At 48.2% G+C, this 21,400-nt stretch overlaps 36 non-coding genes across 36 annotated transcripts; 18 read left to right on the top strand and 18 right to left on the bottom strand.

Annotated features, from left to right (window-relative positions):
- Positions 1 to 95: 95 nt before the first annotated feature.
- Positions 96 to 167, top strand: Trnaq-uug (transfer RNA glutamine (anticodon UUG)). The gene has a single exon. It is a non-coding gene; the product is annotated as a tRNA-Gln (tRNA).
- Positions 168 to 674: 507 nt separating this feature from the next.
- On the bottom strand, positions 675 to 746 carry Trnap-ugg (transfer RNA proline (anticodon UGG)). The gene has a single exon. It is a non-coding gene; the product is annotated as a tRNA-Pro (tRNA).
- A 557-nt stretch (positions 747 to 1,303) lies between these two features.
- Trnaq-uug (transfer RNA glutamine (anticodon UUG)) lies at positions 1,304 to 1,375 on the top strand. The gene has a single exon. It is a non-coding gene; the product is annotated as a tRNA-Gln (tRNA).
- Positions 1,376 to 1,882: 507 nt separating this feature from the next.
- On the bottom strand, positions 1,883 to 1,954 carry Trnap-ugg (transfer RNA proline (anticodon UGG)). Its single transcript has one exon. It is a non-coding gene; the product is annotated as a tRNA-Pro (tRNA).
- A 551-nt stretch (positions 1,955 to 2,505) lies between these two features.
- On the top strand, positions 2,506 to 2,577 carry Trnaq-uug (transfer RNA glutamine (anticodon UUG)). The gene has a single exon. It is a non-coding gene; the product is annotated as a tRNA-Gln (tRNA).
- Positions 2,578 to 3,084: 507 nt separating this feature from the next.
- Positions 3,085 to 3,156, bottom strand: Trnap-ugg (transfer RNA proline (anticodon UGG)). The gene has a single exon. It is a non-coding gene; the product is annotated as a tRNA-Pro (tRNA).
- Positions 3,157 to 3,713: 557 nt separating this feature from the next.
- Trnaq-uug (transfer RNA glutamine (anticodon UUG)) lies at positions 3,714 to 3,785 on the top strand. The gene has a single exon. It is a non-coding gene; the product is annotated as a tRNA-Gln (tRNA).
- A 507-nt stretch (positions 3,786 to 4,292) lies between these two features.
- Positions 4,293 to 4,364, bottom strand: Trnap-ugg (transfer RNA proline (anticodon UGG)). Its single transcript has one exon. It is a non-coding gene; the product is annotated as a tRNA-Pro (tRNA).
- Positions 4,365 to 4,921: 557 nt separating this feature from the next.
- Positions 4,922 to 4,993, top strand: Trnaq-uug (transfer RNA glutamine (anticodon UUG)). Its single transcript has one exon. It is a non-coding gene; the product is annotated as a tRNA-Gln (tRNA).
- Positions 4,994 to 5,500: 507 nt separating this feature from the next.
- On the bottom strand, positions 5,501 to 5,572 carry Trnap-ugg (transfer RNA proline (anticodon UGG)). The gene has a single exon. It is a non-coding gene; the product is annotated as a tRNA-Pro (tRNA).
- Positions 5,573 to 6,123: 551 nt separating this feature from the next.
- Positions 6,124 to 6,195, top strand: Trnaq-uug (transfer RNA glutamine (anticodon UUG)). The gene has a single exon. It is a non-coding gene; the product is annotated as a tRNA-Gln (tRNA).
- A 507-nt stretch (positions 6,196 to 6,702) lies between these two features.
- Positions 6,703 to 6,774, bottom strand: Trnap-ugg (transfer RNA proline (anticodon UGG)). Its single transcript has one exon. It is a non-coding gene; the product is annotated as a tRNA-Pro (tRNA).
- A 551-nt stretch (positions 6,775 to 7,325) lies between these two features.
- Trnaq-uug (transfer RNA glutamine (anticodon UUG)) lies at positions 7,326 to 7,397 on the top strand. The gene has a single exon. It is a non-coding gene; the product is annotated as a tRNA-Gln (tRNA).
- Positions 7,398 to 7,904: 507 nt separating this feature from the next.
- On the bottom strand, positions 7,905 to 7,976 carry Trnap-ugg (transfer RNA proline (anticodon UGG)). The gene has a single exon. It is a non-coding gene; the product is annotated as a tRNA-Pro (tRNA).
- Positions 7,977 to 8,533: 557 nt separating this feature from the next.
- On the top strand, positions 8,534 to 8,605 carry Trnaq-uug (transfer RNA glutamine (anticodon UUG)). Its single transcript has one exon. It is a non-coding gene; the product is annotated as a tRNA-Gln (tRNA).
- Positions 8,606 to 9,112: 507 nt separating this feature from the next.
- Positions 9,113 to 9,184, bottom strand: Trnap-ugg (transfer RNA proline (anticodon UGG)). Its single transcript has one exon. It is a non-coding gene; the product is annotated as a tRNA-Pro (tRNA).
- Positions 9,185 to 9,735: 551 nt separating this feature from the next.
- Trnaq-uug (transfer RNA glutamine (anticodon UUG)) lies at positions 9,736 to 9,807 on the top strand. The gene has a single exon. It is a non-coding gene; the product is annotated as a tRNA-Gln (tRNA).
- Positions 9,808 to 10,314: 507 nt separating this feature from the next.
- Trnap-ugg (transfer RNA proline (anticodon UGG)) lies at positions 10,315 to 10,386 on the bottom strand. Its single transcript has one exon. It is a non-coding gene; the product is annotated as a tRNA-Pro (tRNA).
- Positions 10,387 to 10,943: 557 nt separating this feature from the next.
- Positions 10,944 to 11,015, top strand: Trnaq-uug (transfer RNA glutamine (anticodon UUG)). Its single transcript has one exon. It is a non-coding gene; the product is annotated as a tRNA-Gln (tRNA).
- A 507-nt stretch (positions 11,016 to 11,522) lies between these two features.
- On the bottom strand, positions 11,523 to 11,594 carry Trnap-ugg (transfer RNA proline (anticodon UGG)). The gene has a single exon. It is a non-coding gene; the product is annotated as a tRNA-Pro (tRNA).
- A 557-nt stretch (positions 11,595 to 12,151) lies between these two features.
- On the top strand, positions 12,152 to 12,223 carry Trnaq-uug (transfer RNA glutamine (anticodon UUG)). The gene has a single exon. It is a non-coding gene; the product is annotated as a tRNA-Gln (tRNA).
- A 507-nt stretch (positions 12,224 to 12,730) lies between these two features.
- Positions 12,731 to 12,802, bottom strand: Trnap-ugg (transfer RNA proline (anticodon UGG)). Its single transcript has one exon. It is a non-coding gene; the product is annotated as a tRNA-Pro (tRNA).
- A 557-nt stretch (positions 12,803 to 13,359) lies between these two features.
- Trnaq-uug (transfer RNA glutamine (anticodon UUG)) lies at positions 13,360 to 13,431 on the top strand. The gene has a single exon. It is a non-coding gene; the product is annotated as a tRNA-Gln (tRNA).
- Positions 13,432 to 13,938: 507 nt separating this feature from the next.
- On the bottom strand, positions 13,939 to 14,010 carry Trnap-ugg (transfer RNA proline (anticodon UGG)). Its single transcript has one exon. It is a non-coding gene; the product is annotated as a tRNA-Pro (tRNA).
- A 551-nt stretch (positions 14,011 to 14,561) lies between these two features.
- On the top strand, positions 14,562 to 14,633 carry Trnaq-uug (transfer RNA glutamine (anticodon UUG)). The gene has a single exon. It is a non-coding gene; the product is annotated as a tRNA-Gln (tRNA).
- A 507-nt stretch (positions 14,634 to 15,140) lies between these two features.
- Positions 15,141 to 15,212, bottom strand: Trnap-ugg (transfer RNA proline (anticodon UGG)). The gene has a single exon. It is a non-coding gene; the product is annotated as a tRNA-Pro (tRNA).
- Positions 15,213 to 15,769: 557 nt separating this feature from the next.
- Trnaq-uug (transfer RNA glutamine (anticodon UUG)) lies at positions 15,770 to 15,841 on the top strand. The gene has a single exon. It is a non-coding gene; the product is annotated as a tRNA-Gln (tRNA).
- Positions 15,842 to 16,348: 507 nt separating this feature from the next.
- Trnap-ugg (transfer RNA proline (anticodon UGG)) lies at positions 16,349 to 16,420 on the bottom strand. The gene has a single exon. It is a non-coding gene; the product is annotated as a tRNA-Pro (tRNA).
- A 551-nt stretch (positions 16,421 to 16,971) lies between these two features.
- On the top strand, positions 16,972 to 17,043 carry Trnaq-uug (transfer RNA glutamine (anticodon UUG)). Its single transcript has one exon. It is a non-coding gene; the product is annotated as a tRNA-Gln (tRNA).
- Positions 17,044 to 17,550: 507 nt separating this feature from the next.
- Trnap-ugg (transfer RNA proline (anticodon UGG)) lies at positions 17,551 to 17,622 on the bottom strand. The gene has a single exon. It is a non-coding gene; the product is annotated as a tRNA-Pro (tRNA).
- A 557-nt stretch (positions 17,623 to 18,179) lies between these two features.
- Trnaq-uug (transfer RNA glutamine (anticodon UUG)) lies at positions 18,180 to 18,251 on the top strand. Its single transcript has one exon. It is a non-coding gene; the product is annotated as a tRNA-Gln (tRNA).
- Positions 18,252 to 18,758: 507 nt separating this feature from the next.
- On the bottom strand, positions 18,759 to 18,830 carry Trnap-ugg (transfer RNA proline (anticodon UGG)). Its single transcript has one exon. It is a non-coding gene; the product is annotated as a tRNA-Pro (tRNA).
- A 551-nt stretch (positions 18,831 to 19,381) lies between these two features.
- On the top strand, positions 19,382 to 19,453 carry Trnaq-uug (transfer RNA glutamine (anticodon UUG)). Its single transcript has one exon. It is a non-coding gene; the product is annotated as a tRNA-Gln (tRNA).
- Positions 19,454 to 19,960: 507 nt separating this feature from the next.
- Trnap-ugg (transfer RNA proline (anticodon UGG)) lies at positions 19,961 to 20,032 on the bottom strand. The gene has a single exon. It is a non-coding gene; the product is annotated as a tRNA-Pro (tRNA).
- A 551-nt stretch (positions 20,033 to 20,583) lies between these two features.
- Positions 20,584 to 20,655, top strand: Trnaq-uug (transfer RNA glutamine (anticodon UUG)). Its single transcript has one exon. It is a non-coding gene; the product is annotated as a tRNA-Gln (tRNA).
- A 507-nt stretch (positions 20,656 to 21,162) lies between these two features.
- Positions 21,163 to 21,234, bottom strand: Trnap-ugg (transfer RNA proline (anticodon UGG)). Its single transcript has one exon. It is a non-coding gene; the product is annotated as a tRNA-Pro (tRNA).
- Between the last annotated feature and the right edge of the window lie 166 nt (positions 21,235 to 21,400).

Genomic DNA, 21,400 nt, shown 5'->3' with positions numbered 1-21,400 from the left:
CGCAAACTCTTCCTGAGGACGCTACATGTAATAACATCGCATCTTATCTGCTTAATTACATGATGCTACTGAATTTAAGACCGCTGCAGGCATCCGGTTCCATGGTGTAATGGTTAACGCTCTGGACTTTGAATCCAGCGATCCGAGTTCGAGTCTCGGTGGAACCTGGCGCTGTGTTTTGCGATCGTTTCTAGAAATGAGTACGAGCCGGTAGTTGGAATTGTATATGCAGAATTTTAGCTACGATCATATAATGCAAATTGTTAATTGCAGTCCACACGTAAATGGGGAACGCTGCAAATGCTTATGCTTTTGCTACTAGGATTAATAACGGGTCGTAAGGGGTTCAACTGCGAGAAGACGACCTCAGCTGTTTCTCCCAGCAGGAAAGACATCTCACCCTTTTGTGTGCTGCATGCGCATGCATTTAACAAACTTGCATGCGATGTACTAGTTCCTGGGAAACTAATAGAATCGTTGTACGTGCCAGTCTTTACGTATAGATATAAGTAAGCGAAGACGGCTTAATCCTGGCACGTAGATTGCTTTCCGCAAGACGCACCTGAGAGTCTGATGGGCCGGTGGCCCGACATGCAGTTTGTCCTGTTGCATGGCTTACTTTCAGAGAATCGCAAGTTTATCGTAGTGCTTGGTTGTCGCGAAAGTGAAAAGTAGGGCCTGTCCGGGATTTCAACCCGGGACCTCCTGCACCCAAAGCAGGAATCATACCCCTAGACCAACAGGCCGCACATGGAAGCAGGTCTGCACCCCGCCACCTACTGAGGTCTTGCCGCACTTGCTAGTTGCAGCATCCGATCTGGACCATATTCTCAAAGAGGTTTCTTAATCCGGCACCTACAACATGCGCTGTGCTGAACACCAGTGTATGTGAATGCTGAAACAGCTGCTTGAGTTGTGTGACAGAATTTCGACCGTGTGAAGTGCAAATGTTATCGTGTCACGCACTATCCGCCCACTACGTAGCGTTCTGTGTCAGCACGCAGTTTTCGACGGTACTCTGTGTCCATAGCTGTTTTCATAGCTAGGCTGCTTCCAGCACAAAGCATCCACCATACGAAAGTGGCTGTTCGGCGATTTTGGTTACCTGAGCCTTCGACATCACTTCATGTACGAATACTGGCAAGAATTCTCGCTACATTCGAAGGTGCTCCTTCCACTTCCAGCCTACTTGGTTGGTTCATTTGCCACGCAAACACTTCCTGAGGACGCTACATGTAATAACATCGCATCCTATCTGCTTAATTACATGATGCTACTGAATTTAAGACCGCTGCAGGCATCCGGTTCCATGGTGTAATGGTTAGCACTCTGGACTTTGAATCCAGCGATCCGAGTTCGAGTCTCGGTGGAACCTGGCGCTGTGTTTTGCGATCGTTTCTAGAAATGAGTACGAGCCGGTAGTTGGAATTGTATATGCAGAATTTTAGCTACGATCATGTAATGCAAATTGTTAATTGCAGTCCACACGTGAATGGGGAACGCTGCAAATGCTTATGCTTTTGCTACTAGGATTAATAACGGGTCGTAAGGGGTTCAACTGCGAGAAGACGACCTCAGCTGTTTCTCCCAGCAGGAAAGACATCTCACCCTTTTGTGTGCTGCATGCGCATGCATTTAACAAACTTGCATGCGATGTACTAGTTCCTGGGAAACTAATAGAATCGTTGTACGTGCCAGTCTTTACGTATAGATATAAGTAAGCGAAGACGGCTTAATCCTGGCACGTAGATTGCTTTCCGCAAGACGCACCTGAGAGTCTGATGGGCCGGTGGCCCGACATGCAGTTTGTCCTGTTGCATGGCTTACTTTCAGAGAATCGCAAGTTTATCGTAGTGCTTGGTTGTCGCGAAAGTGAAAAGTAGGGCCTGTCCGGGATTTGAACCCGGGACCTCCTGCACCCAAAGCAGGAATCATACCCCTAGACCAACAGGCCGCACATGGAAGCAGGTCTGCACCCCGCCACCTACTGAGGTCTTGCCGCACTTGCTAGTTGCAGCATCCGATCTGGACCATATTCTCAAAGAGGTTTCTTAATCCGGCACCTACAACATGCGCTGTGCTGAACACCAGTGTATGTGAATGCTGAAACAGCTGCTTGAGTTGTGTGACAGAATTTCGACCGTGTGAAGTGCAAATGTTATCGTGTCACGCACTATCCGCCCACTACGTAGCGTTCTGTGTCAGCACGCAGTTTTCGACGGTACTCTGTGTCCATAGCTGTTTTCATAGCTAGGCTGCTTCCAGCACAAAGCATCCACCATACGAAAGTGGCTGTTCGGCGATTTTGGTTACCTGAGCCTTCGACATCACTTCATGTACGAATACTGGCAAGAATTCTCGCTACATTCGAAGGTGCTCCTTCCAGCCTACTTGGTTGGTTCATTTGCCACGCAAACACTTCCTGAGGACGCTACATGTAATAACATCGCATCTTATCTGCTTAATTACATGATGCTACTGAATTTAAGACCGCTGCAGGCATCCGGTTCCATGGTGTAATGGTTAGCACTCTGGACTTTGAATCCAGCGATCCGAGTTCGAGTCTCGGTGGAACCTGGCGCTGTGTTTTGCGATCGTTTCTAGAAATGAGTACGAGCCGGTAGTTGGAATTGTATATGCAGAATTTTAGCTACGATCATGTAATGCAAATTGTTAATTGCAGTCCACACGTGAATGGGGAACGCTGCAAATGCTTATGCTTTTGCTACTAGGATTAATAACGGGTCGTAAGGGGTTCAACTGCGAGAAGACGACCTCAGCTGTTTCTCCCAGCAGGAAAGACATCTCACCCTTTTGTGTGCTGCATGCGCATGCATTTAACAAACTTGCATGCGATGTACTAGTTCCTGGGAAACTAATAGAATCGTTGTACGTGCCAGTCTTTACGTATAGATATAAGTAAGCGAAGACGGCTTAATCCTGGCACGTAGATTGCTTTCCGCAAGACGCACCTGAGAGTCTGATGGGCCGGTGGCCCGACATGCAGTTTGTCCTGTTGCATGGCTTACTTTCAGAGAATCGCAAGTTTATCGTAGTGCTTGGTTGTCGCGAAAGTGAAAAGTAGGGCCTGTCCGGGATTTGAACCCGGGACCTCCTGCACCCAAAGCAGGAATCATACCCCTAGACCAACAGGCCGCACATGGAAGCAGGTCTGCACCCCGCCACCTACTGAGGTCTTGCCGCACTTGCTAGTTGCAGCATCCGATCTGGACCATATTCTCAAAGAGGTTTCTTAATCCGGCACCTACAACATGCGCTGTGCTGAACACCAGTGTATGTGAATGCTGAAACAGCTGCTTGAGTTGTGTGACAGAATTTCGACCGTGTGAAGTGCAAATGTTATCGTGTCACGCACTATCCGCCCACTACGTAGCGTTCTGTGTCAGCACGCAGTTTTCGACGGTACTCTGTGTCCATAGCTGTTTTCATAGCTAGGCTGCTTCCAGCACAAAGCATCCACCATACGAAAGTGGCTGTTCGGCGATTTTGGTTACCTGAGCCTTCGACATCACTTCATGTACGAATACTGGCAAGAATTCTCGCTACATTCGAAGGTGCTCCTTCCACTTCCAGCCTACTTGGTTGGTTCATTTGCCACGCAAACACTTCCTGAGGACGCTACATGTAATAACATCGCATCTTATCTGCTTAATTACATGATGCTACTGAATTTAAGACCGCTGCAGGCATCCGGTTCCATGGTGTAATGGTTAGCACTCTGGACTTTGAATCCAGCGATCCGAGTTCGAGTCTCGGTGGAACCTGGCGCTGTGTTTTGCGATCGTTTCTAGAAATGAGTACGAGCCGGTAGTTGGAATTGTATATGCAGAATTTTAGCTACGATCATGTAATGCAAATTGTTAATTGCAGTCCACACGTGAATGGGGAACGCTGCAAATGCTTATGCTTTTGCTACTAGGATTAATAACGGGTCGTAAGGGGTTCAACTGCGAGAAGACGACCTCAGCTGTTTCTCCCAGCAGGAAAGACATCTCACCCTTTTGTGTGCTGCATGCGCATGCATTTAACAAACTTGCATGCGATGTACTAGTTCCTGGGAAACTAATAGAATCGTTGTACGTGCCAGTCTTTACGTATAGATATAAGTAAGCGAAGACGGCTTAATCCTGGCACGTAGATTGCTTTCCGCAAGACGCACCTGAGAGTCTGATGGGCCGGTGGCCCGACATGCAGTTTGTCCTGTTGCATGGCTTACTTTCAGAGAATCGCAAGTTTATCGTAGTGCTTGGTTGTCGCGAAAGTGAAAAGTAGGGCCTGTCCGGGATTTGAACCCGGGACCTCCTGCACCCAAAGCAGGAATCATACCCCTAGACCAACAGGCCGCACATGGAAGCAGGTCTGCACCCCGCCACCTACTGAGGTCTTGCCGCACTTGCTAGTTGCAGCATCCGATCTGGACCATATTCTCAAAGAGGTTTCTTAATCCGGCACCTACAACATGCGCTGTGCTGAACACCAGTGTATGTGAATGCTGAAACAGCTGCTTGAGTTGTGTGACAGAATTTCGACCGTGTGAAGTGCAAATGTTATCGTGTCACGCACTATCCGCCCACTACGTAGCGTTCTGTGTCAGCACGCAGTTTTCGACGGTACTCTGTGTCCATAGCTGTTTTCATAGCTAGGCTGCTTCCAGCACAAAGCATCCACCATACGAAAGTGGCTGTTCGGCGATTTTGGTTACCTGAGCCTTCGACATCACTTCATGTACGAATACTGGCAAGAATTCTCGCTACATTCGAAGGTGCTCCTTCCACTTCCAGCCTACTTGGTTGGTTCATTTGCCACGCAAACACTTCCTGAGGACGCTACATGTAATAACATCGCATCTTATCTGCTTAATTACATGATGCTACTGAATTTAAGACCGCTGCAGGCATCCGGTTCCATGGTGTAATGGTTAGCACTCTGGACTTTGAATCCAGCGATCCGAGTTCGAGTCTCGGTGGAACCTGGCGCTGTGTTTTGCGATCGTTTCTAGAAATGAGTACGAGCCGGTAGTTGGAATTGTATATGCAGAATTTTAGCTACGATCATGTAATGCAAATTGTTAATTGCAGTCCACACGTGAATGGGGAACGCTGCAAATGCTTATGCTTTTGCTACTAGGATTAATAACGGGTCGTAAGGGGTTCAACTGCGAGAAGACGACCTCAGCTGTTTCTCCCAGCAGGAAAGACATCTCACCCTTTTGTGTGCTGCATGCGCATGCATTTAACAAACTTGCATGCGATGTACTAGTTCCTGGGAAACTAATAGAATCGTTGTACGTGCCAGTCTTTACGTATAGATATAAGTAAGCGAAGACGGCTTAATCCTGGCACGTAGATTGCTTTCCGCAAGACGCACCTGAGAGTCTGATGGGCCGGTGGCCCGACATGCAGTTTGTCCTGTTGCATGGCTTACTTTCAGAGAATCGCAAGTTTATCGTAGTGCTTGGTTGTCGCGAAAGTGAAAAGTAGGGCCTGTCCGGGATTTGAACCCGGGACCTCCTGCACCCAAAGCAGGAATCATAGCCCTAGACCAACAGGCCGCACATGGAAGCAGGTCTGCACCCCGCCACCTACTGAGGTCTTGCCGCACTTGCTAGTTGCAGCATCCGATCTGGACCATATTCTCAAAGAGGTTTCTTAATCCGGCACCTACAACATGCGCTGTGCTGAACACCAGTGTATGTGAATGCTGAAACAGCTGCTTGAGTTGTGTGACAGAATTTCGACCGTGTGAAGTGCAAATGTTATCGTGTCACGCACTATCCGCCCACTACGTAGCGTTCTGTGTCAGCACGCAGTTTTCGACGGTACTCTGTGTCCATAGCTGTTTTCATAGCTAGGCTGCTTCCAGCACAAAGCATCCACCATACGAAAGTGGCTGTTCGGCGATTTTGGTTACCTGAGCCTTCGACATCACTTCATGTACGAATACTGGCAAGAATTCTCGCTACATTCGAAGGTGCTCCTTCCAGCCTACTTGGTTGGTTCATTTGCCACGCAAACACTTCCTGAGGACGCTACATGTAATAACATCGCATCTTATCTGCTTAATTACATGATGCTACTGAATTTAAGACCGCTGCAGGCATCCGGTTCCATGGTGTAATGGTTAGCACTCTGGACTTTGAATCCAGCGATCCGAGTTCGAGTCTCGGTGGAACCTGGCGCTGTGTTTTGCGATCGTTTCTAGAAATGAGTACGAGCCGGTAGTTGGAATTGTATATGCAGAATTTTAGCTACGATCATGTAATGCAAATTGTTAATTGCAGTCCACACGTGAATGGGGAACGCTGCAAATGCTTATGCTTTTGCTACTAGGATTAATAACGGGTCGTAAGGGGTTCAACTGCGAGAAGACGACCTCAGCTGTTTCTCCCAGCAGGAAAGACATCTCACCCTTTTGTGTGCTGCATGCGCATGCATTTAACAAACTTGCATGCGATGTACTAGTTCCTGGGAAACTAATAGAATCGTTGTACGTGCCAGTCTTTACGTATAGATATAAGTAAGCGAAGACGGCTTAATCCTGGCACGTAGATTGCTTTCCGCAAGACGCACCTGAGAGTCTGATGGGCCGGTGGCCCGACATGCAGTTTGTCCTGTTGCATGGCTTACTTTCAGAGAATCGCAAGTTTATCGTAGTGCTTGGTTGTCGCGAAAGTGAAAAGTAGGGCCTGTCCGGGATTTGAACCCGGGACCTCCTGCACCCAAAGCAGGAATCATACCCCTAGACCAACAGGCCGCACATGGAAGCAGGTCTGCACCCCGCCACCTACTGAGGTCTTGCCGCACTTGCTAGTTGCAGCATCCGATCTGGACCATATTCTCAAAGAGGTTTCTTAATCCGGCACCTACAACATGCGCTGTGCTGAACACCAGTGTATGTGAATGCTGAAACAGCTGCTTGAGTTGTGTGACAGAATTTCGACCGTGTGAAGTGCAAATGTTATCGTGTCACGCACTATCCGCCCACTACGTAGCGTTCTGTGTCAGCACGCAGTTTTCGACGGTACTCTGTGTCCATAGCTGTTTTCATAGCTAGGCTGCTTCCAGCACAAAGCATCCACCATACGAAAGTGGCTGTTCGGCGATTTTGGTTACCTGAGCCTTCGACATCACTTCATGTACGAATACTGGCAAGAATTCTCGCTACATTCGAAGGTGCTCCTTCCAGCCTACTTGGTTGGTTCATTTGCCACGCAAACTCTTCCTGAGGACGCTACATGTAATAACATCGCATCTTATCTGCTTAATTACATGATGCTACTGAATTTAAGACCGCTGCAGGCATCCGGTTCCATGGTGTAATGGTTAGCACTCTGGACTTTGAATCCAGCGATCCGAGTTCGAGTCTCGGTGGAACCTGGCGCTGTGTTTTGCGATCGTTTCTAGAAATGAGTACGAGCCGGTAGTTGGAATTGTATATGCAGAATTTTAGCTACGATCATGTAATGCAAATTGTTAATTGCAGTCCACACGTAAATGGGGAACGCTGCAAATGCTTATGCTTTTGCTACTAGGATTAATAACGGGTCGTAAGGGGTTCAACTGCGAGAAGACGACCTCAGCTGTTTCTCCCAGCAGGAAAGACATCTCACCCTTTTGTGTGCTGCATGCGCATGCATTTAACAAACTTGCATGCGATGTACTAGTTCCTGGGAAACTAATAGAATCGTTGTACGTGCCAGTCTTTACGTATAGATATAAGTAAGCGAAGACGGCTTAATCCTGGCACGTAGATTGCTTTCCGCAAGACGCACCTGAGAGTCTGATGGGCCGGTGGCCCGACATGCAGTTTGTCCTGTTGCATGGCTTACTTTCAGAGAATCGCAAGTTTATCGTAGTGCTTGGTTGTCGCGAAAGTGAAAAGTAGGGCCTGTCCGGGATTTGAACCCGGGACCTCCTGCACCCAAAGCAGGAATCATACCCCTAGACCAACAGGCCGCACATGGAAGCAGGTCTGCACCCCGCCACCTACTGAGGTCTTGCCGCACTTGCTAGTTGCAGCATCCGATCTGGACCATATTCTCAAAGAGGTTTCTTAATCCGGCACCTACAACATGCGCTGTGCTGAACACCAGTGTATGTGAATGCTGAAACAGCTGCTTGAGTTGTGTGACAGAATTTCGACCGTGTGAAGTGCAAATGTTATCGTGTCACGCACTATCCGCCCACTACGTAGCGTTCTGTGTCAGCACGCAGTTTTCGACGGTACTCTGTGTCCATAGCTGTTTTCATAGCTAGGCTGCTTCCAGCACAAAGCATCCACCATACGAAAGTGGCTGTTCGGCGATTTTGGTTACCTGAGCCTTCGACATCACTTCATGTACGAATACTGGCAAGAATTCTCGCTACATTCGAAGGTGCTCCTTCCACTTCCAGCCTACTTGGTTGGTTCATTTGCCACGCAAACACTTCCTGAGGACGCTACATGTAATAACATCGCATCTTATCTGCTTAATTACATGATGCTACTGAATTTAAGACCGCTGCAGGCATCCGGTTCCATGGTGTAATGGTTAGCACTCTGGACTTTGAATCCAGCGATCCGAGTTCGAGTCTCGGTGGAACCTGGCGCTGTGTTTTGCGATCGTTTCTAGAAATGAGTACGAGCCGGTAGTTGGAATTGTATATGCAGAATTTTAGCTACGATCATGTAATGCAAATTGTTAATTGCAGTCCACACGTGAATGGGGAACGCTGCAAATGCTTATGCTTTTGCTACTAGGATTAATAACGGGTCGTAAGGGGTTCAACTGCGAGAAGACGACCTCAGCTGTTTCTCCCAGCAGGAAAGACATCTCACCCTTTTGTGTGCTGCATGCGCATGCATTTAACAAACTTGCATGCGATGTACTAGTTCCTGGGAAACTAATAGAATCGTTGTACGTGCCAGTCTTTACGTATAGATATAAGTAAGCGAAGACGGCTTAATCCTGGCACGTAGATTGCTTTCCGCAAGACGCACCTGAGAGTCTGATGGGCCGGTGGCCCGACATGCAGTTTGTCCTGTTGCATGGCTTACTTTCAGAGAATCGCAAGTTTATCGTAGTGCTTGGTTGTCGCGAAAGTGAAAAGTAGGGCCTGTCCGGGATTTGAACCCGGGACCTCCTGCACCCAAAGCAGGAATCATACCCCTAGACCAACAGGCCGCACATGGAAGCAGGTCTGCACCCCGCCACCTACTGAGGTCTTGCCGCACTTGCTAGTTGCAGCATCCGATCTGGACCATATTCTCAAAGAGGTTTCTTAATCCGGCACCTACAACATGCGCTGTGCTGAACACCAGTGTATGTGAATGCTGAAACAGCTGCTTGAGTTGTGTGACAGAATTTCGACCGTGTGAAGTGCAAATGTTATCGTGTCACGCACTATCCGCCCACTACGTAGCGTTCTGTGTCAGCACGCAGTTTTCGACGGTACTCTGTGTCCATAGCTGTTTTCATAGCTAGGCTGCTTCCAGCACAAAGCATCCACCATACGAAAGTGGCTGTTCGGCGATTTTGGTTACCTGAGCCTTCGACATCACTTCATGTACGAATACTGGCAAGAATTCTCGCTACATTCGAAGGTGCTCCTTCCAGCCTACTTGGTTGGTTCATTTGCCACGCAAACTCTTCCTGAGGACGCTACATGTAATAACATCGCATCTTATCTGCTTAATTACATGATGCTACTGAATTTAAGACCGCTGCAGGCATCCGGTTCCATGGTGTAATGGTTAGCACTCTGGACTTTGAATCCAGCGATCCGAGTTCGAGTCTCGGTGGAACCTGGCGCTGTGTTTTGCGATCGTTTCTAGAAATGAGTACGAGCCGGTAGTTGGAATTGTATATGCAGAATTTTAGCTACGATCATGTAATGCAAATTGTTAATTGCAGTCCACACGTAAATGGGGAACGCTGCAAATGCTTATGCTTTTGCTACTAGGATTAATAACGGGTCGTAAGGGGTTCAACTGCGAGAAGACGACCTCAGCTGTTTCTCCCAGCAGGAAAGACATCTCACCCTTTTGTGTGCTGCATGCGCATGCATTTAACAAACTTGCATGCGATGTACTAGTTCCTGGGAAACTAATAGAATCGTTGTACGTGCCAGTCTTTACGTATAGATATAAGTAAGCGAAGACGGCTTAATCCTGGCACGTAGATTGCTTTCCGCAAGACGCACCTGAGAGTCTGATGGGCCGGTGGCCCGACATGCAGTTTGTCCTGTTGCATGGCTTACTTTCAGAGAATCGCAAGTTTATCGTAGTGCTTGGTTGTCGCGAAAGTGAAAAGTAGGGCCTGTCCGGGATTTGAACCCGGGACCTCCTGCACCCAAAGCAGGAATCATACCCCTAGACCAACAGGCCGCACATGGAAGCAGGTCTGCACCCCGCCACCTACTGAGGTCTTGCCGCACTTGCTAGTTGCAGCATCCGATCTGGACCATATTCTCAAAGAGGTTTCTTAATCCGGCACCTACAACATGCGCTGTGCTGAACACCAGTGTATGTGAATGCTGAAACAGCTGCTTGAGTTGTGTGACAGAATTTCGACCGTGTGAAGTGCAAATGTTATCGTGTCACGCACTATCCGCCCACTACGTAGCGTTCTGTGTCAGCACGCAGTTTTCGACGGTACTCTGTGTCCATAGCTGTTTTCATAGCTAGGCTGCTTCCAGCACAAAGCATCCACCATACGAAAGTGGCTGTTCGGCGATTTTGGTTACCTGAGCCATCGACATCACTTCATGTACGAATACTGGCAAGAATTCTCGCTACATTCGAAGGTGCTCCTTCCACTTCCAGCCTACTTGGTTGGTTCATTTGCCACGCAAACACTTCCTGAGGACGCTACATGTAATAACATCGCATCTTATCTGCTTAATTACATGATGCTACTGAATTTAAGACCGCTGCAGGCATCCGGTTCCATGGTGTAATGGTTAGCACTCTGGACTTTGAATCCAGCGATCCGAGTTCGAGTCTCGGTGGAACCTGGCGCTGTGTTTTGCGATCGTTTCTAGAAATGAGTACGAGCCGGTAGTTGGAATTGTATATGCAGAATTTTAGCTACGATCATGTAATGCAAATTGTTAATTGCAGTCCACACGTGAATGGGGAACGCTGCAAATGCTTATGCTTTTGCTACTAGGATTAATAACGGGTCGTAAGGGGTTCAACTGCGAGAAGACGACCTCAGCTGTTTCTCCCAGCAGGAAAGACATCTCACCCTTTTGTGTGCTGCATGCGCATGCATTTAACAAACTTGCATGCGATGTACTAGTTCCTGGGAAACTAATAGAATCGTTGTACGTGCCAGTCTTTACGTATAGATATAAGTAAGCGAAGACGGCTTAATCCTGGCACGTAGATTGCTTTCCGCAAGACGCACCTGAGAGTCTGATGGGCCGGTGGCCCGACATGCAGTTTGTCCTGTTGCATGGCTTACTTTCAGAGAATCGCAAGTTTATCGTAGTGCTTGGTTGTCGCGAAAGTGAAAAGTAGGGCCTGTCCGGGATTTGAACCCGGGACCTCCTGCACCCAAAGCAGGAATCATACCCCTAGACCAACAGGCCGCACATGGAAGCAGGTCTGCACCCCGCCACCTACTGAGGTCTTGCCGCACTTGCTAGTTGCAGCATCCGATCTGGACCATATTCTCAAAGAGGTTTCTTAATCCGGCACCTACAACATGCGCTGTGCTGAACACCAGTGTATGTGAATGCTGAAACAGCTGCTTGAGTTGTGTGACAGAATTTCGACCGTGTGAAGTGCAAATGTTATCGTGTCACGCACTATCCGCCCACTACGTAGCGTTCTGTGTCAGCACGCAGTTTTCGACGGTACTCTGTGTCCATAGCTGTTTTCATAGCTAGGCTGCTTCCAGCACAAAGCATCCACCATACGAAAGTGGCTGTTCGGCGATTTTGGTTACCTGAGCCTTCGACATCACTTCATGTACGAATACTGGCAAGAATTCTCGCTACATTCGAAGGTGCTCCTTCCACTTCCAGCCTACTTGGTTGGTTCATTTGCCACGCAAACACTTCCTGAGGACGCTACATGTAATAACATCGCATCCTATCTGCTTAATTACATGATGCTACTGAATTTAAGACCGCTGCAGGCATCCGGTTCCATGGTGTAATGGTTAGCACTCTGGACTTTGAATCCAGCGATCCGAGTTCGAGTCTCGGTGGAACCTGGCGCTGTGTTTTGCGATCGTTTCTAGAAATGAGTACGAGCCGGTAGTTGGAATTGTATATGCAGAATTTTAGCTACGATCATGTAATGCAAATTGTTAATTGCAGTCCACACGTGAATGGGGAACGCTGCAAATGCTTATGCTTTTGCTACTAGGATTAATAACGGGTCGTAAGGGGTTCAACTGCGAGAAGACGACCTCAGCTGTTTCTCCCAGCAGGAAAGACATCTCACCCTTTTGTGTGCTGCATGCGCATGCATTTAACAAACTTGCATGCGATGTACTAGTTCCTGGGAAACTAATAGAATCGTTGTACGTGCCAGTCTTTACGTATAGATATAAGTAAGCCAAGACGGCTTAATCCTGGCACGTAGATTGCTTTCCGCAAGACGCACCTGAGAGTCTGATGGGCCGGTGGCCCGACATGCAGTTTGTCCTGTTGCATGGCTTACTTTCAGAGAATCGCAAGTTTATCGTAGTGCTTGGTTGTCGCGAAAGTGAAAAGTAGGGCCTGTCCGGGATTTGAACCCGGGACCTCCTGCACCCAAAGCAGGAATCATACCCCTAGACCAACAGGCCGCACATGGAAGCAGGTCTGCACCCCGCCACCTACTGAGGTCTTGCCGCACTTGCTAGTTGCAGCATCCGATCTGGACCATATTCTCAAAGAGGTTTCTTAATCCGGCACCTACAACATGCGCTGTGCTGAACACCAGTGTATGTGAATGCTGAAACAGCTGCTTGAGTTGTGTGACAGAATTTCGACCGTGTGAAGTGCAAATGTTATCGTGTCACGCACTATCCGCCCACTACGTAGCGTTCTGTGTCAGCACGCAGTTTTCGACGGTACTCTGTGTCCATAGCTGTTTTCATAGCTAGGCTGCTTCCAGCACAAAGCATCCACCATACGAAAGTGGCTGTTCGGCGATTTTGGTTACCTGAGCCTTCGACATCACTTCATGTACGAATACTGGCAAGAATTCTCGCTACATTCGAAGGTGCTCCTTCCACTTCCAGCCTACTTGGTTGGTTCATTTGCCACGCAAACACTTCCTGAGGACGCTACATGTAATAACATCGCATCTTATCTGCTTAATTACATGATGCTACTGAATTTAAGACCGCTGCAGGCATCCGGTTCCATGGTGTAATGGTTAGCACTCTGGACTTTGAATCCAGCGATCCGAGTTCGAGTCTCGGTGGAACCTGGCGCTGTGTTTTGCGATCGTTTCTAGAAATGAGTACGAGCCGGTAGTTGGAATTGTATATGCAGAATTTTAGCTACGATCATGTAATGCAAATTGTTAATTGCAGTCCACACGTGAATGGGGAACGCTGCAAATGCTTATGCTTTTGCTACTAGGATTAATAACGGGTCGTAAGGGGTTCAACTGCGAGAAGACGACCTCAGCTGTTTCTCCCAGCAGGAAAGACATCTCACCCTTTTGTGTGCTGCATGCGCATGCATTTAACAAACTTGCATGCGATGTACTAGTTCCTGGGAAACTAATAGAATCGTTGTACGTGCCAGTCTTTACGTATAGATATAAGTAAGCGAAGACGGCTTAATCCTGGCACGTAGATTGCTTTCCGCAAGACGCACCTGAGAGTCTGATGGGCCGGTGGCCCGACATGCAGTTTGTCCTGTTGCATGGCTTACTTTCAGAGAATCGCAAGTTTATCGTAGTGCTTGGTTGTCGCGAAAGTGAAAAGTAGGGCCTGTCCGGGATTTGAACCCGGGACCTCCTGCACCCAAAGCAGGAATCATACCCCTAGACCAACAGGCCGCACATGGAAGCAGGTCTGCACCCCGCCACCTACTGAGGTCTTGCCGCACTTGCTAGTTGCAGCATCCGATCTGGACCATATTCTCAAAGAGGTTTCTTAATCCGGCACCTACAACATGCGCTGTGCTGAACACCAGTGTATGTGAATGCTGAAACAGCTGCTTGAGTTGTGTGACAGAATTTCGACCGTGTGAAGTGCAAATGTTATCGTGTCACGCACTATCCGCCCACTACGTAGCGTTCTGTGTCAGCACGCAGTTTTCGACGGTACTCTGTGTCCATAGCTGTTTTCATAGCTAGGCTGCTTCCAGCACAAAGCATCCACCATACGAAAGTGGCTGTTCGGCGATTTTGGTTACCTGAGCCATCGACATCACTTCATGTACGAATACTGGCAAGAATTCTCGCTACATTCGAAGGTGCTCCTTCCAGCCTACTTGGTTGGTTCATTTGCCACGCAAACACTTCCTGAGGACGCTACATGTAATAACATCGCATCTTATCTGCTTAATTACATGATGCTACTGAATTTAAGACCGCTGCAGGCATCCGGTTCCATGGTGTAATGGTTAGCACTCTGGACTTTGAATCCAGCGATCCGAGTTCGAGTCTCGGTGGAACCTGGCACTGTGTTTTGCGATCGTTTCTAGAAATGAGTACGAGCCGGTAGTTGGAATTGTATATGCAGAATTTTAGCTACGATCATGTAATGCAAATTGTTAATTGCAGTCCACACGTGAATGGGGAACGCTGCAAATGCTTATGCTTTTGCTACTAGGATTAATAACGGGTCGTAAGGGGTTCAACTGCGAGAAGACGACCTCAGCTGTTTCTCCCAGCAGGAAAGACATCTCACCCTTTTGTGTGCTGCATGCGCATGCATTTAACAAACTTGCATGCGATGTACTAGTTCCTGGGAAACTAATAGAATCGTTGTACGTGCCAGTCTTTACGTATAGATATAAGTAAGCGAAGACGGCTTAATCCTGGCACGTAGATTGCTTTCCGCAAGACGCACCTGAGAGTCTGATGGGCCGGTGGCCCGACATGCAGTTTGTCCTGTTGCATGGCTTACTTTCAGAGAATCGCAAGTTTATCGTAGTGCTTGGTTGTCGCGAAAGTGAAAAGTAGGGCCTGTCCGGGATTTGAACCCGGGACCTCCTGCACCCAAAGCAGGAATCATACCCCTAGATCAACAGGCCGCACATGGAAGCAGGTCTGCACCCCGCCACCTACTGAGGTCTTGCCGCACTTGCTAGTTGCAGCATCCGATCTGGACCATATTCTCAAAGAGGTTTCTTAATCCGGCACCTACAACATGCGCTGTGCTGAACACCAGTGTATGTGAATGCTGAAACAGCTGCTTGAGTTGTGTGACAGAATTTCGACCGTGTGAAGTGCAAATGTTATCGTGTCACGCACTATCCGCCCACTACGTAGCGTTCTGTGTCAGCACGCAGTTTTCGACGGTACTCTGTGTCCATAGCTGCTTTCATAGCTAGGCTGCTTCCAGCACAAAGCATCCACCATACGAAAGTGGCTGTTCGGCGATTTTGGTTACCTGAGCCTTCGACATCACTTCATGTACGAATACTGGCAAGAATTCTCGCTACATTCGAAGGTGCTCCTTCCACTTCCAGCCTACTTGGTTGGTTCATTTGCCACGCAAACACTTCCTGAGGACGCTACATGTAATAACATCGCATCCTATCTGCTTAATTACATGATGCTACTGAATTTAAGACCGCTGCAGGCATCCGGTTCCATGGTGTAATGGTTAGCACTCTGGACTTTGAATCCAGCGATCCGAGTTCGAGTCTCGGTGGAACCTGGCGCTGTGTTTTGCGATCGTTTCTAGAAATGAGTACGAGCCGGTAGTTGGAATTGTATATGCAGAATTTTAGCTACGATCATGTAATGCAAATTGTTAATTGCAGTCCACACGTGAATGGGGAACGCTGCAAATGCTTATGCTTTTGCTACTAGGATTAATAACGGGTCGTAAGGGGTTCAACTGCGAGAAGACGACCTCAGCTGTTTCTCCCAGCAGGAAAGACATCTCACCCTTTTGTGTGCTGCATGCGCATGCATTTAACAAACTTGCATGCGATGTACTAGTTCCTGGGAAACTAATAGAATCGTTGTACGTGCCAGTCTTTACGTATAGATATAAGTAAGCGAAGACGGCTTAATCCTGGCACGTAGATTGCTTTCCGCAAGACGCACCTGAGAGTCTGATGGGCCGGTGGCCCGACATGCAGTTTGTCCTGTTGCATGGCTTACTTTCAGAGAATCGCAAGTTTATCGTAGTGCTTGGTTGTCGCGAAAGTGAAAAGTAGGGCCTGTCCGGGATTTGAACCCGGGACCTCCTGCACCCAAAGCAGGAATCATACCCCTAGACCAACAGGCCGCACATGGAAGCAGGTCTGCACCCCGCCACCTACTGAGGTCTTGCCGCACTTGCTAGTTGCAGCATCCGATCTGGACCATATTCTCAAAGAGGTTTCTTAATCCGGCACCTACAACATGCGCTGTGCTGAACACCAGTGTATGTGAATGCTGAAACAGCTGCTTGAGTTGTGTGACAGAATTTCGACCGTGTGAAGTGCAAATGTTATCGTGTCACGCACTATCCGCCCACTACGTAGCGTTCTGTGTCAGCACGCAGTTTTCGACGGTACTCTGTGTCCATAGCTGTTTTCATAGCTAGGCTGCTTCCAGCACAAAGCATCCACCATACGAAAGTGGCTGTTCGGCGATTTTGGTTACCTGAGCCTTCGACATCACTTCATGTACGAATACTGGCAAGAATTCTCGCTACATTCGAAGGTGCTCCTTCCAGCCTACTTGGTTGGTTCATTTGCCACGCAAACACTTCCTGAGGACGCTACATGTAATAACATCGCATCTTATCTGCTTAATTACATGATGCTACTGAATTTAAGACCGCTACAGGCATCCGGTTCCATGGTGTAATGGTTAGCACTCTGGACTTTGAATCCAGCGATCCGAGTTCGAGTCTCGGTGGAACCTGGCGCTGTGTTTTGCGATCGTTTCTAGAAATGAGTACGAGCCGGTAGTTGGAATTGTATATGCAGAATTTTAGCTACGATCATGTAATGCAAATTGTTAATTGCAGTCCACACGTGAATGGGGAACGCTGCAAATGCTTATGCTTTTGCTACTAGGATTAATAACGGGTCGTAAGGGGTTCAACTGCGAGAAGACGACCTCAGCTGTTTCTCCCAGCAGGAAAGACATCTCACCCTTTTGTGTGCTGCATGCGCATGCATTTAACAAACTTGCATGCGATGTACTAGTTCCTGGGAAACTAATAGAATCGTTGTACGTGCCAGTCTTTACGTATAGATATAAGTAAGCGAAGACGGCTTAATCCTGGCACGTAGATTGCTTTCCGCAAGACGCACCTGAGAGTCTGATGGGCCGGTGGCCCGACATGCAGTTTGTCCTGTTGCATGGCTTACTTTCAGAGAATCGCAAGTTTATCGTAGTGCTTGGTTGTCGCGAAAGTGAAAAGTAGGGCCTGTCCGGGATTTGAACCCGGGACCTCCTGCACCCAAAGCAGGAATCATACCCCTAGATCAACAGGCCGCACATGGAAGCAGGTCTGCACCCCGCCACCTACTGAGGTCTTGCCGCACTTGCTAGTTGCAGCATCCGATCTGGACCATATTCTCAAAGAGGTTTCTTAATCCGGCACCTACAACATGCGCTGTGCTGAACACCAGTGTATGTGAATGCTGAAACAGCTGCTTGAGTTGTGTGACAGAATTTCGACCGTGTGAAGTGCAAATGTTATCGTGTCACGCACTATCCGCCCACTACGTAGCGTTCTGTGTCAGCACGCAGTTTTCGACGGTACTCTGTGTCCATAGCTGCTTTCATAGCTAGGCTGCTTCCAGCACAAAGCATCCACCATACGAAAGTGGCTGTTCGGCGATTTTGGTTACCTGAGCCTTCGACATCACTTCATGTACGAATACTGGCAAGAATTCTCGCTACATTCGAAGGTGCTCCTTCCACTTCCAGCCTACTTGGTTGGTTCATTTGCCACGCAAACACTTCCTGAGGACGCTACATGTAATAACATCGCATCCTATCTGCTTAATTACATGATGCTACTGAATTTAAGACCGCTGCAGGCATCCGGTTCCATGGTGTAATGGTTAGCACTCTGGACTTTGAATCCAGCGATCCGAGTTCGAGTCTCGGTGGAACCTGGCGCTGTGTTTTGCGATCGTTTCTAGAAATGAGTACGAGCCGGTAGTTGGAATTGTATATGCAGAATTTTAGCTACGATCATGTAATGCAAATTGTTAATTGCAGTCCACACGTGAATGGGGAACGCTGCAAATGCTTATGCTTTTGCTACTAGGATTAATAACGGGTCGTAAGGGGTTCAACTGCGAGAAGACGACCTCAGCTGTTTCTCCCAGCAGGAAAGACATCTCACCCTTTTGTGTGCTGCATGCGCATGCATTTAACAAACTTGCATGCGATGTACTAGTTCCTGGGAAACTAATAGAATCGTTGTACGTGCCAGTCTTTACGTATAGATATAAGTAAGCGAAGACGGCTTAATCCTGGCACGTAGATTGCTTTCCGCAAGACGCACCTGAGAGTCTGATGGGCCGGTGGCCCGACATGCAGTTTGTCCTGTTGCATGGCTTACTTTCAGAGAATCGCAAGTTTATCGTAGTGCTTGGTTGTCGCGAAAGTGAAAAGTAGGGCCTGTCCGGGATTTGAACCCGGGACCTCCTGCACCCAAAGCAGGAATCATACCCCTAGACCAACAGGCCGCACATGGAAGCAGGTCTGCACCCCGCCACCTACTGAGGTCTTGCCGCACTTGCTAGTTGCAGCATCCGATCTGGACCATATTCTCAAAGAGGTTTCTTAATCCGGCACCTACAACATGCGCTGTGCTGAACACCAGTGTATGTGAATGCTGAAACAGCTGCTTGAGTTGTGTGACAGAATTTCGACCGTGTGAAGTGCAAATGTTATCGTGTCACGCACTATCCGCCCACTACGTAGCGTTCTGTGTCAGCACGCAGTTTTCGACGGTACTCTGTGTCCATAGCTGTTTTCATAGCTAGGCTGCTTCCAGCACAAAGCATCCACCATACGAAAGTGGCTGTTCGGCGATTTTGGTTACCTGAGCCTTCGACATCACTTCATGTACGAATACTGGCAAGAATTCTCGCTACATTCGAAGGTGCTCCTTCCAGCCTACTTGGTTGGTTCATTTGCCACGCAAACACTTCCTGAGGACGCTACATGTAATAACATCGCATCTTATCTGCTTAATTACATGATGCTACTGAATTTAAGACCGCTGCAGGCATCCGGTTCCATGGTGTAATGGTTAGCACTCTGGACTTTGAATCCAGCGATCCGAGTTCGAGTCTCGGTGGAACCTGGCGCTGTGTTTTGCGATCGTTTCTAGAAATGAGTACGAGCCGGTAGTTGGAATTGTATATGCAGAATTTTAGCTACGATCATGTAATGCAAATTGTTAATTGCAGTCCACACGTGAATGGGGAACGCTGCAAATGCTTATGCTTTTGCTACTAGGATTAATAACGGGTCGTAAGGGGTTCAACTGCGAGAAGACGACCTCAGCTGTTTCTCCCAGCAGGAAAGACATCTCACCCTTTTGTGTGCTGCATGCGCATGCATTTAACAAACTTGCATGCGATGTACTAGTTCCTGGGAAACTAATAGAATCGTTGTACGTGCCAGTCTTTACGTATAGATATAAGTAAGCGAAGACGGCTTAATCCTGGCACGTAGATTGCTTTCCGCAAGACGCACCTGAGAGTCTGATGGGCCGGTGGCCCGACATGCAGTTTGTCCTGTTGCATGGCTTACTTTCAGAGAATCGCAAGTTTATCGTAGTGCTTGGTTGTCGCGAAAGTGAAAAGTAGGGCCTGTCCGGGATTTGAACCCGGGACCTCCTGCACCCAAAGCAGGAATCATACCCCTAGACCAACAGGCCGCACATGGAAGCAGGTCTGCACCCCGCCACCTACTGAGGTCTTGCCGCACTTGCTAGTTGCAGCATCCGATCTGGACCATATTCTCAAAGAGGTTTCTTAATCCGGCACCTACAACATGCGCTGTGCTGAACACCAGTGTATGTGAATGCTGAAACAGCTGCTTGAGTTGTGTGACAGAATTTCGACCGTGTGAAGTGCAAATGTTATCGTGTCACGCACTATCCGCCCACTACGTAGCGTTCTGTGTCAGCACGCAGTTTTCGACGGTACTCTGTGTCCATAGCTGTTTTCATAGCTAGGCTGCTTCCAGCACAAAGCATCCACCATACGAAAGTGGCTGTTCGGCGATTTTGGTTACCTGAGCCTTCGACATCACTTCATGTACGAATACTGGCAAGAATTCTCGCTACATTCGAAGGTGCTCCTTCCAGCCTACTTGGTTGGTTCATTTGCCACGCAAACTCTTCCTGAGGACGCTACATGTAATAACATCGCATCTTATCTGCTTAATTACATGATGCTACTGAATTTAAGACCGCTGCAGGCATCCGGTTCCATGGTGTAATGGTTAGCACTCTGGACTTTGAATCCAGCGATCCGAGTTCGAGTCTCGGTGGAACCTGGCGCTGTGTTTTGCGATCGTTTCTAGAAATGAGTACGAGCCGGTAGTTGGAATTGTATATGCAGAATTTTAGCTACGATCATGTAATGCAAATTGTTAATTGCAGTCCACACGTGAATGGGGAACGCTGCAAATGCTTATGCTTTTGCTACTAGGATTAATAACGGGTCGTAAGGGGTTCAACTGCGAGAAGACGACCTCAGCTGTTTCTCCCAGCAGGAAAGACATCTCACCCTTTTGTGTGCTGCATGCGCATGCATTTAACAAACTTGCATGCGATGTACTAGTTCCTGGGAAACTAATAGAATCGTTGTACGTGCCAGTCTTTACGTATAGATATAAGTAAGCGAAGACGGCTTAATCCTGGCACGTAGATTGCTTTCCGCAAGACGCACCTGAGAGTCTGATGGGCCGGTGGCCCGACATGCAGTTTGTCCTGTTGCATGGCTTACTTTCAGAGAATCGCAAGTTTATCGTAGTGCTTGGTTGTCGCGAAAGTGAAAAGTAGGGCCTGTCCGGGATTTGAACCCGGGACCTCCTGCACCCAAAGCAGGAATCATACCCCTAGACCAACAGGCCGCACATGGAAGCAGGTCTGCACCCCGCCACCTACTGAGGTCTTGCCGCACTTGCTAGTTGCAGCATCCGATCTGGACCATATTCTCAAAGAGGTTTCTTAATCCGGCACCTACAACATGCGCTGTGCTGAACACCAGTGTATGTGAATGCTGAAACAGCTGCTTGA

The sequence above is a fragment of the Schistocerca nitens genome, chromosome 2 (assembly GCF_023898315.1).
Source record: "Schistocerca nitens isolate TAMUIC-IGC-003100 chromosome 2, iqSchNite1.1, whole genome shotgun sequence".
Taxonomy (NCBI): domain Eukaryota; kingdom Metazoa; phylum Arthropoda; class Insecta; order Orthoptera; family Acrididae; genus Schistocerca; species Schistocerca nitens.
Note: the sequence above shows the minus strand (reverse complement) of the source record. Positions and strands in the feature narration are given on the sequence as shown.